This window comes from Neovison vison, chromosome 10 (genome assembly GCF_020171115.1).
Source record: "Neovison vison isolate M4711 chromosome 10, ASM_NN_V1, whole genome shotgun sequence".
Taxonomy (NCBI): domain Eukaryota; kingdom Metazoa; phylum Chordata; class Mammalia; order Carnivora; family Mustelidae; genus Neogale; species Neogale vison.
This window is the reverse complement of record NC_058100.1, coordinates 35973740-35986894: the sequence shown is the minus strand read 5'-3', so window position 1 is coordinate 35986894 and position 13155 is coordinate 35973740. Positions and strand designations below refer to the sequence as shown.

General features: G+C 40.1%; 1 long non-coding RNA gene across 2 annotated transcripts in view; it reads right to left on the bottom strand.

Moving 5' to 3' along the window:
- Positions 1-358: 358 nt before the first annotated feature.
- LOC122918503 overlaps positions 359-13155 on the bottom strand; it is a 487166-nt gene continuing 474369 nt past the window's right edge. For both annotated transcript variants that reach the window (XR_006386620.1, XR_006386621.1), the window contains exon 5: positions 359-512. This is a non-coding gene — a long non-coding RNA (uncharacterized LOC122918503). The remainder of the gene's footprint in view (positions 513-13155) is intronic.

Below are 13155 nucleotides of genomic sequence, written 5' to 3'. Positions count from 1 at the left end.
TTAACCACTCACCCTTTTTGAAGGCCGTCTTTGATCTTCAAAATTACCATATTTATTTTATCACCCTGCTTAGCTATTGCAGTGTGGTGGGAGGAAGTGTTTTAAGTCTTAAGTACTTGAAAGGCTTTTCTGCCAGAGTCAGCAGTGACTTGTCAGGCAAACAACATTGGAGGCGTGACTTTGAGCTGGATGGCCTTCCTGCGATAAGGCTTTGAAATGGGAAATGGAGAAAGACTTTGGAGCAAAGGTGTTTATTTCATGGCTAGACATGGGTCTTCACCAGCCACTAAACAAAGAAGATAGATACATACCTCTTTCTCGAAGGTAGCATCAGAACTGTATCAGCCAGGGGAGAGGCCAGGGTTAGTGGTTGGTCATACGGCGAGTGTTCTGTATGCTCATCACAGTTGAGGTGGCATGGACAGTATGATAAAGGAATCATTGACTCTGGTGAAATGGTCCGACCAGTGTTTTCAGATTGACAAGCTTTCCCCTCCAGTGTGCTGTGGATACTCAAGTGTAGAAAATGAGTTGTAAGGATAGCTCGTTAGATTATAAGGGTAACAGTGAGGAGAGAGGGCAGTGCCATCAATGGTTAAGGAAGGCAGCAGATACGGTGATTTGTGCTTTACAAGGGGGGAGAAAGAAAGTCCTTGGATTTTCCTTTTAAAATAGAACTCTCAGACTGAATGGAATTCATTTATGTTCATCTGTCTCATTAGACCATGAACTTCTTGAGACTAGGTTGTCTTTTTAAGAAATCTTTTTATCCCAAATACGTAACATAGTTCCTAATGAATAAATGTTTGATTGAATGGCCAGGCACAAACTAGTTGTAAAAGAAGAAATTCATTCATTTGTTCTGCTCAACAGACATTTTGGAGCCACTATCATGTGCTGGGTTTTGGGCGTTCAGGTGAATTAGAAACGCCACAGTCTCCTTCTGGTTCACAGTTTAGAAGAGGAGACAGACCTTGTTACAGTTGGCACAACAGAAGCTTAACAAGAGAGAAAGAAGGGAATGGCCAGTTTTTTCCTGGGAGTGGGTAGGTACCCTGGGGTGATGCTTTAACTGGGTTTCTTCTGAAAAGATCATTTAAAAAGGTACACACATGTGTACATGTATGGGAAATGTACAGCTTCATGGATTTTGGTAAATTGAACACATCATATATACCAGTACCCCCTGGAACATCTCATTTTCCCTCCAGTTTACTATTCTCCTCCTGAAATTAACACCCCTTTGACTTCAAACAGCATAAAATATTTGCGCCTACAACCAGTGCTTTAAGTGGCAGAAATCATATATGTGCTCTGCTGTGTGGCTGGTTTCCAACATTATGGCTGTGAGATTCACCTACATTTTTGGTATTGGGGAGGATCATTCAGTCTCATTGTGTAATGTTCCATGGTACGAATATTCATTTTTCTTTCATTCATTCATTCATTCATTCATCTTTCCTGCTGTTTGATGGACATTTTCAGTCTTTGTTACAAATAGTGATTATGAGCTTGGGTGGCTCAGTCGTTAAGCGTCTGCCTTTGGCTCAGGTCATGATCCCAGGGTCCTGGGATCGAGCCCCGTGTGGGGCTCCCTGCTCAGTGGGGGAGGCTGCTTTTCCCTCTTTAGCTCCCCAGGGGTTGTATGCCCTCTCTCACTATCTTTCTTTGTCATAAATAAACAAAATCTTAAAAAAAATAGTGGTTATGAAATTGTAGTACATGTGCTTTAGTGAAAATATGTATGCATTTCTGTTGAGTCTATACCTAAGGAGTTCAAATTGCTGGTTCTTCTGGTATTCAACTTGAGTAGACACTTCCAGTTTTCCAAAGAGGAGGTTCTAATTTATACCACCAGGGGCAGTATATGAAGGTCGAAGTATATGAAGGCTCCACTTCCTTGCCAGCACTTTGTAATCTTTGTCTTTTTATTTCAGCCATCCTGTGGCCAGTGACATTGTAGTTCAGCCGACTTTGAAAGATGCATTGTGTGTTATCAGGCAAATGGAGTAGTAGAGGGTTTTCTGGAGAGGATCAAAAGGGGTGCTCAGGAAAGGGGGGGCAGTGGGAGTTTTCAGGTGTGAACCTCATGAGTTACATAAACTGCAGGTAAGTCAAATACACAAATGATATGTCCCCAAAGTATTGTATGTAGTAGAAAATTACAGTAAAGTTTATAGTAGAAATAGACTATGAGCAAGGCAATTTGCCATCAGCTGGTGAGTCCGACACAGTTTCTATAAGCTTGCAGCTCTGAAAGGAATAAACACATGGCATCTCTGATGGAAGACTCTGAGCCGTTAGTGGCTTGTGCACAAGTGTAGGTAAAAACAACCGATAACAATAAGGAAGTGATGCTCCTGTAGGGTTACACCTGTTAGATGTCTTAGTCTAGAAGTAAGGAGGGGATGTCCGGGAGAGCACCTCCAGAGGGCTTCTGGCATCTACCAAACTACTCTGTCACATGGCTGTGTCTTCTAGCTGTCTACCACATGAGTAATCCTTTCTATGAGTCCTAGTAGTAGAACCCCTGGTTTTATTTCTGGAGATTTCAGTATGCCCAGTTAAAGACCATATTTCCCAGTCTCCTGGCAACTAAATTCTGGCCACATGAAATGTCAATATAAATATTGTATGCCACTGTTAGATACTGTTCTTAGGGAGAAGATATACCCCCTCTTTCTCTATTTTCTTTCCTGGTGACTTAAAAGGGGATGCGATGACTGGAGCCTGAGCAGCCACCTTGGACCGTTAGGTGGAAGCCACATGCTGACGATGGCAAAAGGAACCTGAACGCCTGGTTTCATAAAGCAGCCATACCAGCCCCCTAGACTTACTACTTTTGGATTTCTTTTTCTATGAGGGAGAAATAAATTTCTATCTTGTTTAAGTCAGGATTCTTTGTGCACGTGTGAGCTTGCGCTCTCTCTCTCTCTCTCTCTCTCTCTCTGTTATTTGTAGCCCAATCCAATATTAACTAAAAACTGTGTACTGGGAAGGGGAAAGCTCTGCCTAGAAACCAGTGTGTGAGAAGAAAGGACATGAGGTTTTAAGTATAAACCCTTCCTGGTAGTTCTCTATAATGCCACAGACATTGGGTTTGTGTGGAGTCTGACACATTGCACATAAGCCTTTGCTGAATTGAATTTAACTACTGCTTTAATCAATATAAGAAAGTAAATGTATCACTTTTCCTAATGCGGCTGTAACAAATTACCACAAACATAGTGCCTCAAAACAATTTTATTATCTTCTAGTTCTGGAGGACAGAAATCTGAAGTCAATTCCACTGGGCTAAAATCTTGGTGGCAATAGGCCTGTGTTTCTTCTGGAGACTCTAGAAGAGAATTCATTTCCTTGGCTTTTCTAACTTCTAGAAGCTACTCACATTCCTTGGCTCATGGCCATATATCCTTCTAACTTCGCTTCTATCATCACACCTCCTTCTCTCACTCCTACCCTCCCACAACCCTCTTATTAAGGACCCTTATGATAATGGAGCATAGTCTTCCCATCTCAAGATCCTTAACTTAATCACACCAGCAAAGTAACATTCACAAATTCCTGGGACCAGGACATGCACATCTCTTGGGAAGCCCTTATTTGTCCTATCCATGTTATAGCCCAGCTTGTCTAGCGTGAATTATTCTTGTTTATGTGTGTCAGGTGCTAGGCAGAACAGTGTGGTGGAAGGAAGCCTGCTTCGGAGTTAGCACACCGGAGTCCCAGAGCTGCTTCTACGTAGCTGTGAGGCCTTGGACAAATCATTTAAATTCTCTTAGCTCTTTTTTTTTTTTTTTTTAAGATTTTATTTATTTATTTGCCAGAGAGAGAGTACAAGCAGGGAGAGAAGCAGGCAGAGGGAGAAGCAGACTCCCTGCTGAGCAAGGAGCCTAATAGGGGACTCGATCCCAGGACCCTGGGATCATGACCTGAGCGGAAGGCAGATGCTTAACCAACTGAGCCACCCAGGCTCTTACTTTTTAGTTTACAAAATGAGGTTATTAGACAATACCAGGGAAGGAAATACACGGTGAGGAGCAAACTGCCAGCCCTTCCTTCTATACTTAGAACAGAGATGACTTCTCTTGTGAGCTTGTTTCCAGTCTTTCAAACAGCCACTGCCAGGTAGCCGGAAGTGATACTAAGATGAAATCTATTTTCTCTCCCTGAACAAGATCATCTCTAAGACTTGTGACCTGAGCTATGAAAACACATACAGAGCTAAAACTCAAATATCCCTATCATGGATCATTGAATACCCAAAGTCAATTGATCCCTTTCTTTTCAATATATTTTTCCTCCCAATTTTTTTTAGACCTATTAACTTGTCTAAGGTTAGTGTTTCCTATTTCCATGCTTTTTCTTTGAAGGGAGCAGTTAGGAGCAAAAATAGACATAGAAGATCTGAAAGGTCTTCCACCTGTTTTGTCAATTAGGTATAAATGAGAGTTGCCCACACAGAACCCCTGCTCTGCAGCCGCAGCCAAGACCCCAGGCATGACCAGGATAATTCATAGATACACCTACACCTTATAGCCACACCTATATTTACTTTGACCCCAACACCAACACACACACCTATATTTACACTTACACTTAAAATCTCATGTCCTCCTTTTTTTGAATCCACTGATTTCCAGACAGAGGTTGCCTCTTGCTGATAAACAGAGAACACTGTAACAAGATCTGCTGTCTATTGCCAGATTTATAAGCCAAAAATAATTCTCTCAAAAACAATTGGCAGCCAGTCATGACCACACATGTGAAGCATCTCCCAGGGAGTAGGTATAAAACATTAAAAACATAGCTTGGACCATGAAAAAAGTTGCAAGACACAATGTGAACTCCTTTCTACTGGAAAGAGTGTAATTAGAAAAAAATAAAACAGAAACAAAACAAAACAAAACCCCACCAAAAACAAACCCCAAAACCCAACAACAACAACAACAACATGGTGAGACTTGCTCATCAGGAGCAAAGTCAGGTGCTAGGAAAACCACGGAATAGTCCAATGGTCCAGTTGTCTAGGATATGTGGTTTTTGGAATGCATGAAGAGTGAAAGGCCAAAGTTCTATTGAGGTAATTGTCCCTTTTCAGAGTCTGCTTAGAATTGTTGAAACCTAACTCTTTCAACATTATTATTGGTAAGACTTTTCAGAGGAGAGATAATCTTTCTGATTATTCTTTTTTTTTAAATTTTTACATTTTTAAAATTAACATAAATAATGTATTATTTGCCTCAGGGGTACAAGTCTGTGAATCATCAGGCTTACACATTTCACAGCACTTACCATAGCACATACCCTTCCCAATGTCCATAACCTAACCACCGTCTCCCTATCCCCCAACCCCCAGCAACCCTCAGTTTGTTTCATGAGATTAAGAGTCTCTTATGGTTTGTCTCTTTCCTGATCCCATCTTGTTTCATTTTTTCCCTCCCTGCCCCCCACAACCCCCTGCCCTGCCTCTCAAATTCCTCATATCAGAGAGATCATATGACAGTTGTCTTCTCTGACTGACTTACTTTGTTTAGCATAATGCCCTCTAGTTCCATCCACAAATGGATCACATCCACAAATGGTTACATCCACAAATCTTGCAAATGGCAAGATTTCAGGTTTTTTGATGACTGCATAGTATTCCATTGTATATATATATACCACATCATCTTTATCCATTCATCTATAGGTGGACATCTGGGTTCTTTCCATAGTTTGGCTATTGTGGACACTGCTGCTAGTATAAATTTTCAGTGCATGTGCCCCTTAGTATCTCTACATTTGTATTTTTAGGGTAAATACCCAATAGTTTGATTGTGGGGCCATAGGGTAGCTCTATTTTCAACTTCTTGAGGAACCTCTGTACTGTTTTCCATAGTGTCTGCATCAGTTTGTATTCCCACCAACAGTGTAGGAGGGTTCCCCTTTTTCCACATCCTCACCAACATCTGTCGTTTCCTGATTTGTTAATTTTAGCCATTCTGACTGGTATGAGGTGGTATCTCACTGTGTTTTTTTTTTTTTAAAGATTTTATTATTTATTTGACAGAGAGAGATCACAAGTAGGCAGAGAGGCAGGCAGAGAGAGAGTCACTGTGGTTTTAATTTGTATCTCCCTGATGCCAAGGGATGTTGAGCACTTTTTTATGTGTCTGTTGTCCATTTGGATGTCTTCTTTGCCGAAATGTCTCTTCATGTCTTCTGCCCATTTCTTGATTGGATTATTTGTTCCTTGGGTGTTGAGGTTGATAAATTCTTTATAGATTTTGGATACTAGCCCTTTATATAATATGTCATTTGCAAATATCTTCTCCCATTCTGTCAGTTGTCTTTTGGTTTTGTTGTGTTTCCTTTGCTGTGCAAAAGCTTTTGATCTTGATGAAGTCCCAAAAGTTCATTTTTACTTTTGTTTCCTTTCCCTTTGGAGACATATTTTGAAAGAAGTTGCTGTGGCCAATGTCGAAGTTACTGCCTATGTTCTCCTCTACGATTTTGATAGCTTCCTGCCTCATGTTGAGGTCTTTTATCCACTTTGAATTTATCTTTGTGTAAGATCTAAGAGAGTTGTCAGGTTTCATTCTTCTATACTTAGCTGTCTAATTTTCCCAGCACCATTTATTGAAGAGGCTGTGTTTTTTCCACTAGATATTTTTTCCTGCTTTGTCGAAGATTATTAGAACATAGAGTTGTGGGTCCATATATCAGGGCTCTCTATTCTGTTCCACTGGTCTATGTATCTGTTTTTGTGCAAGTACCATGCTGTCTTGGTGGTCACAGCTTTGTAGTAAAGTTTGAAATCAGGTAACGTGATGCCTCCAGTTTTGTTTTCTTCTTCAAAATTTCCTTAGCAATTTGAGGTCTTTTCTGATCCCATACAAATTTTAGGATTGTTTGTTCTAGCACTTTGAAAAATGCTGGTGGAATTTTGATCGGAATGACATTGAAAGTATAGATTGCTCTAGGCAGTATAGACATTTTAACAATGTTTATTCTTCGGATTCATGAGCATAGAATGCTTTTCCATCTTTTTGTGTCTTCTTCAACTTCTTTCATAAGTGTTCTGTAGTTCCTCGAGTACAGATCCTTTACCTCTTTGGTTAGGTTTATTGCAAGGTATCTCATGGTTCTTGGTGCTATTGTAAATGGAATCAATTCTCTAATTTCCCTTTCTATATTTTCATTGTTAGTGTATAGGAAAGCAACAGATTTCTGTGCATTCATTTTGTATCTTGCTACATTACTGAATTGCTGTATGAGTTCTAGTAGTTTGGGGGTGGAGTCTTTGGGTTTTCCATATAAAGTATCATGTCATCTGCAAAGAGAGGGCAGTTGACTTCTTTGCCCATTTGAATACCTTTTATTTCTTTTTGTTGTCTGATGACTGTTGCTAGGACTTCTAGCACTATGTTGAACAACAGAGGCGAGAGTGGGCATCCTTGTCGTGTTCCTGGTCTCAATGGGAAGGCTGTCAGCTTTTCCCCATTGAGAATGATATTTGCTCTGTGTTTTTCATAGATATATTTTATGAAGTCGAGGAATGTTCCCTCTATCCCTATACTTTGAAGAGGTTTTTTTTTAAAACTTTTAATTTTTTTTACAAACATATATTTTTATCCCCCAGGATACAGGTCTGTGAATCGCCAGGTTTACACACTTCACAGCACTCACCATAGCACATACCCTCCCCAATGTCCATAAGGAGCGGATGCTGTATCTTGTCAAATGCTTTTTCTGCAGCAATTGAGAGGGCCATGTGGTTCTTCTCTTTTCTCTGATTTTTTTTTTTTTTACATTTTATTTTATTTCTTTTCTGTGTTATAGCATTCATTGTTTATGCATCACACCCAGTGCTCCATGCAATACATTTCCTCCTTAATACCCACCACCAGGCTTACTCAACCCCTCACTTCCTCACCTCCAAAACCCTGTTTCTGAGTCTACAGTCTTTCATGATTTGTCTCCCTCCTTCAATTTCCCTCAACTCACTTCTCCACTCAATCTCCCAATGTCCTTCATGTTATTCCTTATGCTCCACAAGTAAGTGGAACCATATGATAATTGACTCTTTCTTCTTGACTTACTTCACTCAGCATGATCTCTTCCAGTCCTGTCCATGTTGATACAAAAGTCAGGTGTTCATCCTTTCTGATGGAGCCATAATACTCCATAGTATATATGGATAATATCTTTTTTATCCATTTGCCCCCTGAAGGGCATCTTGGTTCTTTCCACAGTTTGGCGACTGTGTTCATTCTGCTATGAACATTGGGGTACAGGAGGCCCTTCTTTTCACTATACCTGTATCTTTGGGGTAAATACCCAGTACTGCAATTGCAAGGTCATAGGAAAGCTCCTATTTTTAACTTTTTGAGGAATCTCCACACTGTTTTCCAAAGTGGCACCAACTTGCATTCCTACCAACTGTGTAAGCAGGTTCTCCTTTCTCCTCATCCTCTCCAACACTTGTTGCTTCCTGTCCTGTTAATTTTGGTCATTCTAACTGTTGTAAGGTGGTATCTCAATGTGGTTTTGAGTTGAATCTCCCTGATGGCTAGTGATGACCAATATTGTTTCATGTGTCTGTTAGCCATTTGTATGTCTTCTTTGGAGAAGTGTCTATTCGTGTCTTCTGCCCATTTTTTTGATGTGATTATCTGTGTTTTGTGTTGAGTTTGAGGAGTTCTTTATAGGACTTGGATATCAGCCCTTTGTCTGTGGTGTCATTTGCGAATAAAGAGGGTTGCCTCTTTGTTTTGTTGGCAGCTTCCTTTGCTGTGCAGAAGCTTTTGATCTTGATGAAGTCCAAAAAGTTCATTTTCTGTCACACTGATTGATTTGCAAACGTGGAACCACCCTTGCATCCCAGGGATAAATCCCACCTGGTCATGATGGATAATCTTTTTAATGTACTGTTGGATCCTATTACGTAGGAATTTGTTGAGAATCTTGGCATCCATATTCATCAGGGATATTCATCTGAAATTCTTTTTGATGGGGTCTTTGCCTGATTTGGGGATCAAGGTAATGCTGGCTTCACAGAAAGAGTCTTGAAGTTTTCTTTCTGTTTCTATTTTTTGAAACATCTTCGGAGAATAGGTATTATTTCTTCTTTGAATGTTTGGTAGAATTTCCCAGGGTATCTGTCAGGTCCTGGGCTCTTGTTTTTTTGGAGGTTTATGATCATTGCTTCAATGTCATTACTAGATATTGGTCTATTCAGGCTGTCAATTTCTTTCTGTTTCAGTCTTGGAAGTTTATAGGATTCCAGGAATGCATCCATTTCTTCTATGTTGCTTAACTTATTGGCATATAACTGTTGATAATAATTTCTGATGATTGTTTCTTGGTGTTTCTGATGATGATTTCCTTGGTGATAGTCATGATCTCTCCCCCTTCATTCATAATTTTATTAATTTGGGTCCTTTCTCTCTCTCCCTCTCTCTCTCTTTTTTGAATTAGTTTGGCCAGTGGTTTAGTGAGTCTTTCAAGAAAAGAACCAGCTTCTAGTTTCATTGATGTGTTCTACTTTATCTCGTTTCTATCTCATTGATCTCTGCTCTAATCTTGATTATTTCCCTTCTTGTGTGTGGGGTTGGACTAGTTTGTTGTTGATTCTCCTATTCTTTAAGGTTAGTTTGGCCAATGGTTCATCAATCTTATTGATTCTTTCAAAGAACCAGTTTCTAGTTTCGTTGATGTGTTCTACTATATCTCTACTTTCTAACTCTTTGATCTTGCTCATCTTGATTATTTCCCTTCTTTTGCGTGAGGTTGGCTTAATTTATTGTTGATTTTCCAGTTCTTTAAGGTGTAAAGAGAGTTGATGTATTCAGGATTTTTCAATTTATTTTGAGTGAGGCTTGGATGGCTATGTTTTTTCCTGTTAAGACCATCTTTGCCATATCCCATAGGTTTTTTTTTTTTTTAATAAATTGGGTAATCTTTATTTTTTTTTTTAGATTTTGTTTATTTATTTGACAGACAGAGATCACAAGTAGGCAGAGAGGCAGGCAGAGAGAGAGAGGAGGAAGCAGGCTCCGCATGGAGCAGAGAGCCCGATGCGGGGCTCGATCCCAGGACCCCGGGATCATGACCTGAGCCGAAGACAGAGGCTTTAACCCACTGAGCCATCCAGGCGCCCCGCCATATCCCATAGGTTTTGGACTGACGTGTCTTCATTCTCATTGGTTTCCGTGAATTGTTTAAGTTCTTCTTGGATTTCCTGGTTGATCCAGTCATTCTTGGGCAGGGGTGGTCTTTAGCTTCCAACTGTTTGAATTCCTTCCAAACTTGTTCTTGTGGTTGAGTTCCACTTTAAAAGCATTGTGGTCTGAGAATAAGCAGGAAGAGTCTCAATCTTTTGGTATCATTTGAGCCCCTTTTGTGATGCAGTATGTGGTCTATTCTGGAGAAAGTTCCATGTGTGCTCAAGAAGAATGAGTATTCTGTTGTTTCTGGGTGGAATGTTCTGTATATATCTATTAGGTCCATCTGGTCCAATGTGTCCTTCAAAGCTCTTGTTTCTTTATTGATTTTCTGCTTGGATGATCTATTATTAAGAGTGGGGTGTTAAGATCCCCTACAATTAATGCATTCATATCAGTATGACTCTTTATTTTGATTGACAGTTGGCTTATATATTTGGCTCCTCCCATGTCGGGGGTATAAATATTTATAATTGCTAGATCTTCTTGGTAGATAGACCCTTTAAAAATGATGTAGTGTCCTTCTGTATCTCCGACTACAGTCTTTAGTTTAAAATCTAATTTATCTGGTATGAGAATCGCTACCACAGCTTTCTTGTGAGGCCCGTTGACATGAAAGATGGTTCTCTATCCCTTCACTTTCAGTTTGGACGTATCTTTAGGTTCTAAATATGTCTCTTATAGAGACATATGGACATATGGATGGGTCCTGTCATTTTATCCAGTCTGCAACCCTGCACTCTTATGGGAGCATTTAGGCTGTTCAGGTCGAGAGTGATTATTGAAAGATACTTTCTTATTGACATCATGTTGCCTTGTGAAGTCCTTGTTTCTATAGATTGTCTCTGTGAATTTCTGTTCTATGTCACTCTTGGGTTCTTTCTTCTTTTATAGAGCCCCCCCTTAATATTTCATGTAGTGCTGGCTTGGTGGTCACATAATCTTTTAAACCTTGCTGGTCTTGGAAGCTCTTTATCTGTCCATTCATTTTGAATGTCAGCCTTGCTGGATAAAGTATTCTTGGCCTCATGTTCTTCTCATTTTGTGCCCTGAATATCTCTTGCCAGCCCTTTCAGGCTTGCCAGGTTCCTATGGACGGGTCTGACGTTATTCTGATGGTCCTCCCTCTGTAAGGAATCTCTTCCCCCAGCTGTCTTTAAGACCTCTTGTCTGAAATTGTGATTCATGAATTTCACAATTAAGTGTCTGGATGTCTTTCCAGACTCGTTGATCTTAGAGTGTATCCTTTCTGCCTCTAGGACATGAACACTTATTACATTCCTCAGATTAGGGATATTTTCATCCAGAATTTGTTCAACTATATCTTCTAGTCTCTTTCACCACCCTGTCAGGGATCCTGATAATTTTGATGTTGATATGTTTCATGGAGTCATTTATTTCCCCAATTCTGTTTTCATGGCTTCTAAGCTGTTTGTTCCAAGCCTCCTCCTGATCCTTTCTCTCTATCAGTTTGCCCTCTAGATCACTAATTCTGTCTTCTGCCTTGGTTACCCTGGCTGTTAGAGTATTTAGATTAGATTGGATCTCACTGATAGCATTTTTTACTTCTGCCAGGTCGGCTCTCAGTTCCGCCCTTAGAGATTCTATGTTGTTACTAATGGTTTTCTCCAACCTAGCCATTGCCTGGATAATTGTTACCCTGAATTACCTTTCTGACATACTGTCTATGTCCATATCCAATAATTCTGAGGGAGAGGGCACAGTCTCTGAATTTTTCCTCTGTTGGGCATTCTCCCTCCTAGTCATTTGGTGAGAGGTGGTTGAGGGGATATATAGCTGAATATATCAACTGTGATCCAGGCAAGGTGCACCCTGGAAAGTTTTGGAGCAATTGGAAGTCACTACCAAAACGAAAGAAAAGAGAAAAAGTGAGCTAGCGAGAGAGAAGCAAAGAGAAAACCCAGCCAAAATGAGCCCCCAAAGTAAAATTTATAAGGTAAATAAACAAAAATGAAGAAACAAAAAGACTGACAAAAGTAAATGACAAGGAAAAAAAGAACCCAGCTGAAATGTATCCCAAGAATAAGATTTATATGATACCAGAACGAAAACAAATACACAGTAACACTGACAGAAGAAAAAGATGGGAGGGGGGGTTATGAATCCTCAATATGGGTGAGAAAGGTTATTTTGGTTCTTCCTAGGTGTATCTTGATGTCTTTTTAAAGGATTCAACTTTCCAGAGATAAAGGGAGATTAAAACTGGTTTACATGCAGAGGTAGTATTGAATAGGGAAAAAGGATTACTTTGAAGCTTATATCTATATGTATATTAAAAAAAATAAAAACAAAAACACAGGTTTATGTATGAAAAAGTTCAAGTTAAAAGGTTATTATGGAATATGTTGTATTAAACCTCTAGTTGTAACGGTAAGTAGCTTAAAAAAAAATAAAAGAACAAGAATTGTGAGAATGAATTAAAAAAAAAGAATAAAAGTTATATCTATGAAATATGAAGGTTTTAGGGCCAGGCTGTGAGCTTAATATATTGTTGTCCCCAGATGTTGGGGCTTTACAGTTTTAATGGGACCCTGTGGTTATTGTCCTTTGTTCTTTTGGCTTGCCTTCTGGGGAGGGGCCTGCTGCATTGTTCTGTTAATCTTGCTTGGCTTGTGTCGCCCCGAAGGTTATCAAGGGGCTGGGCTTTGTGGAAACTGGTTTTTCAGGCTTTTGTTCTCTGTTGTTCTCTGGAGGTTTTTGTTCTTTGGCAGCTTTTTGTGAAAGCAAACTGTCTGCACCCAGACTTTAGCCTCAGAGAGAAGCCTTCCTCTGCTCCCCTCTGGGTGGTTCAGATTCTCCCTCTGCAAACTCCGCTGAACACTGCAACCTCCCACGAGTGGTGCACACCCCAGCCACCTTCCCAGTGGTTGCCCAAGGCTCCCGCTTGTCTCTGCACCCCCGCACCACTAAAACCATGAGGAATATT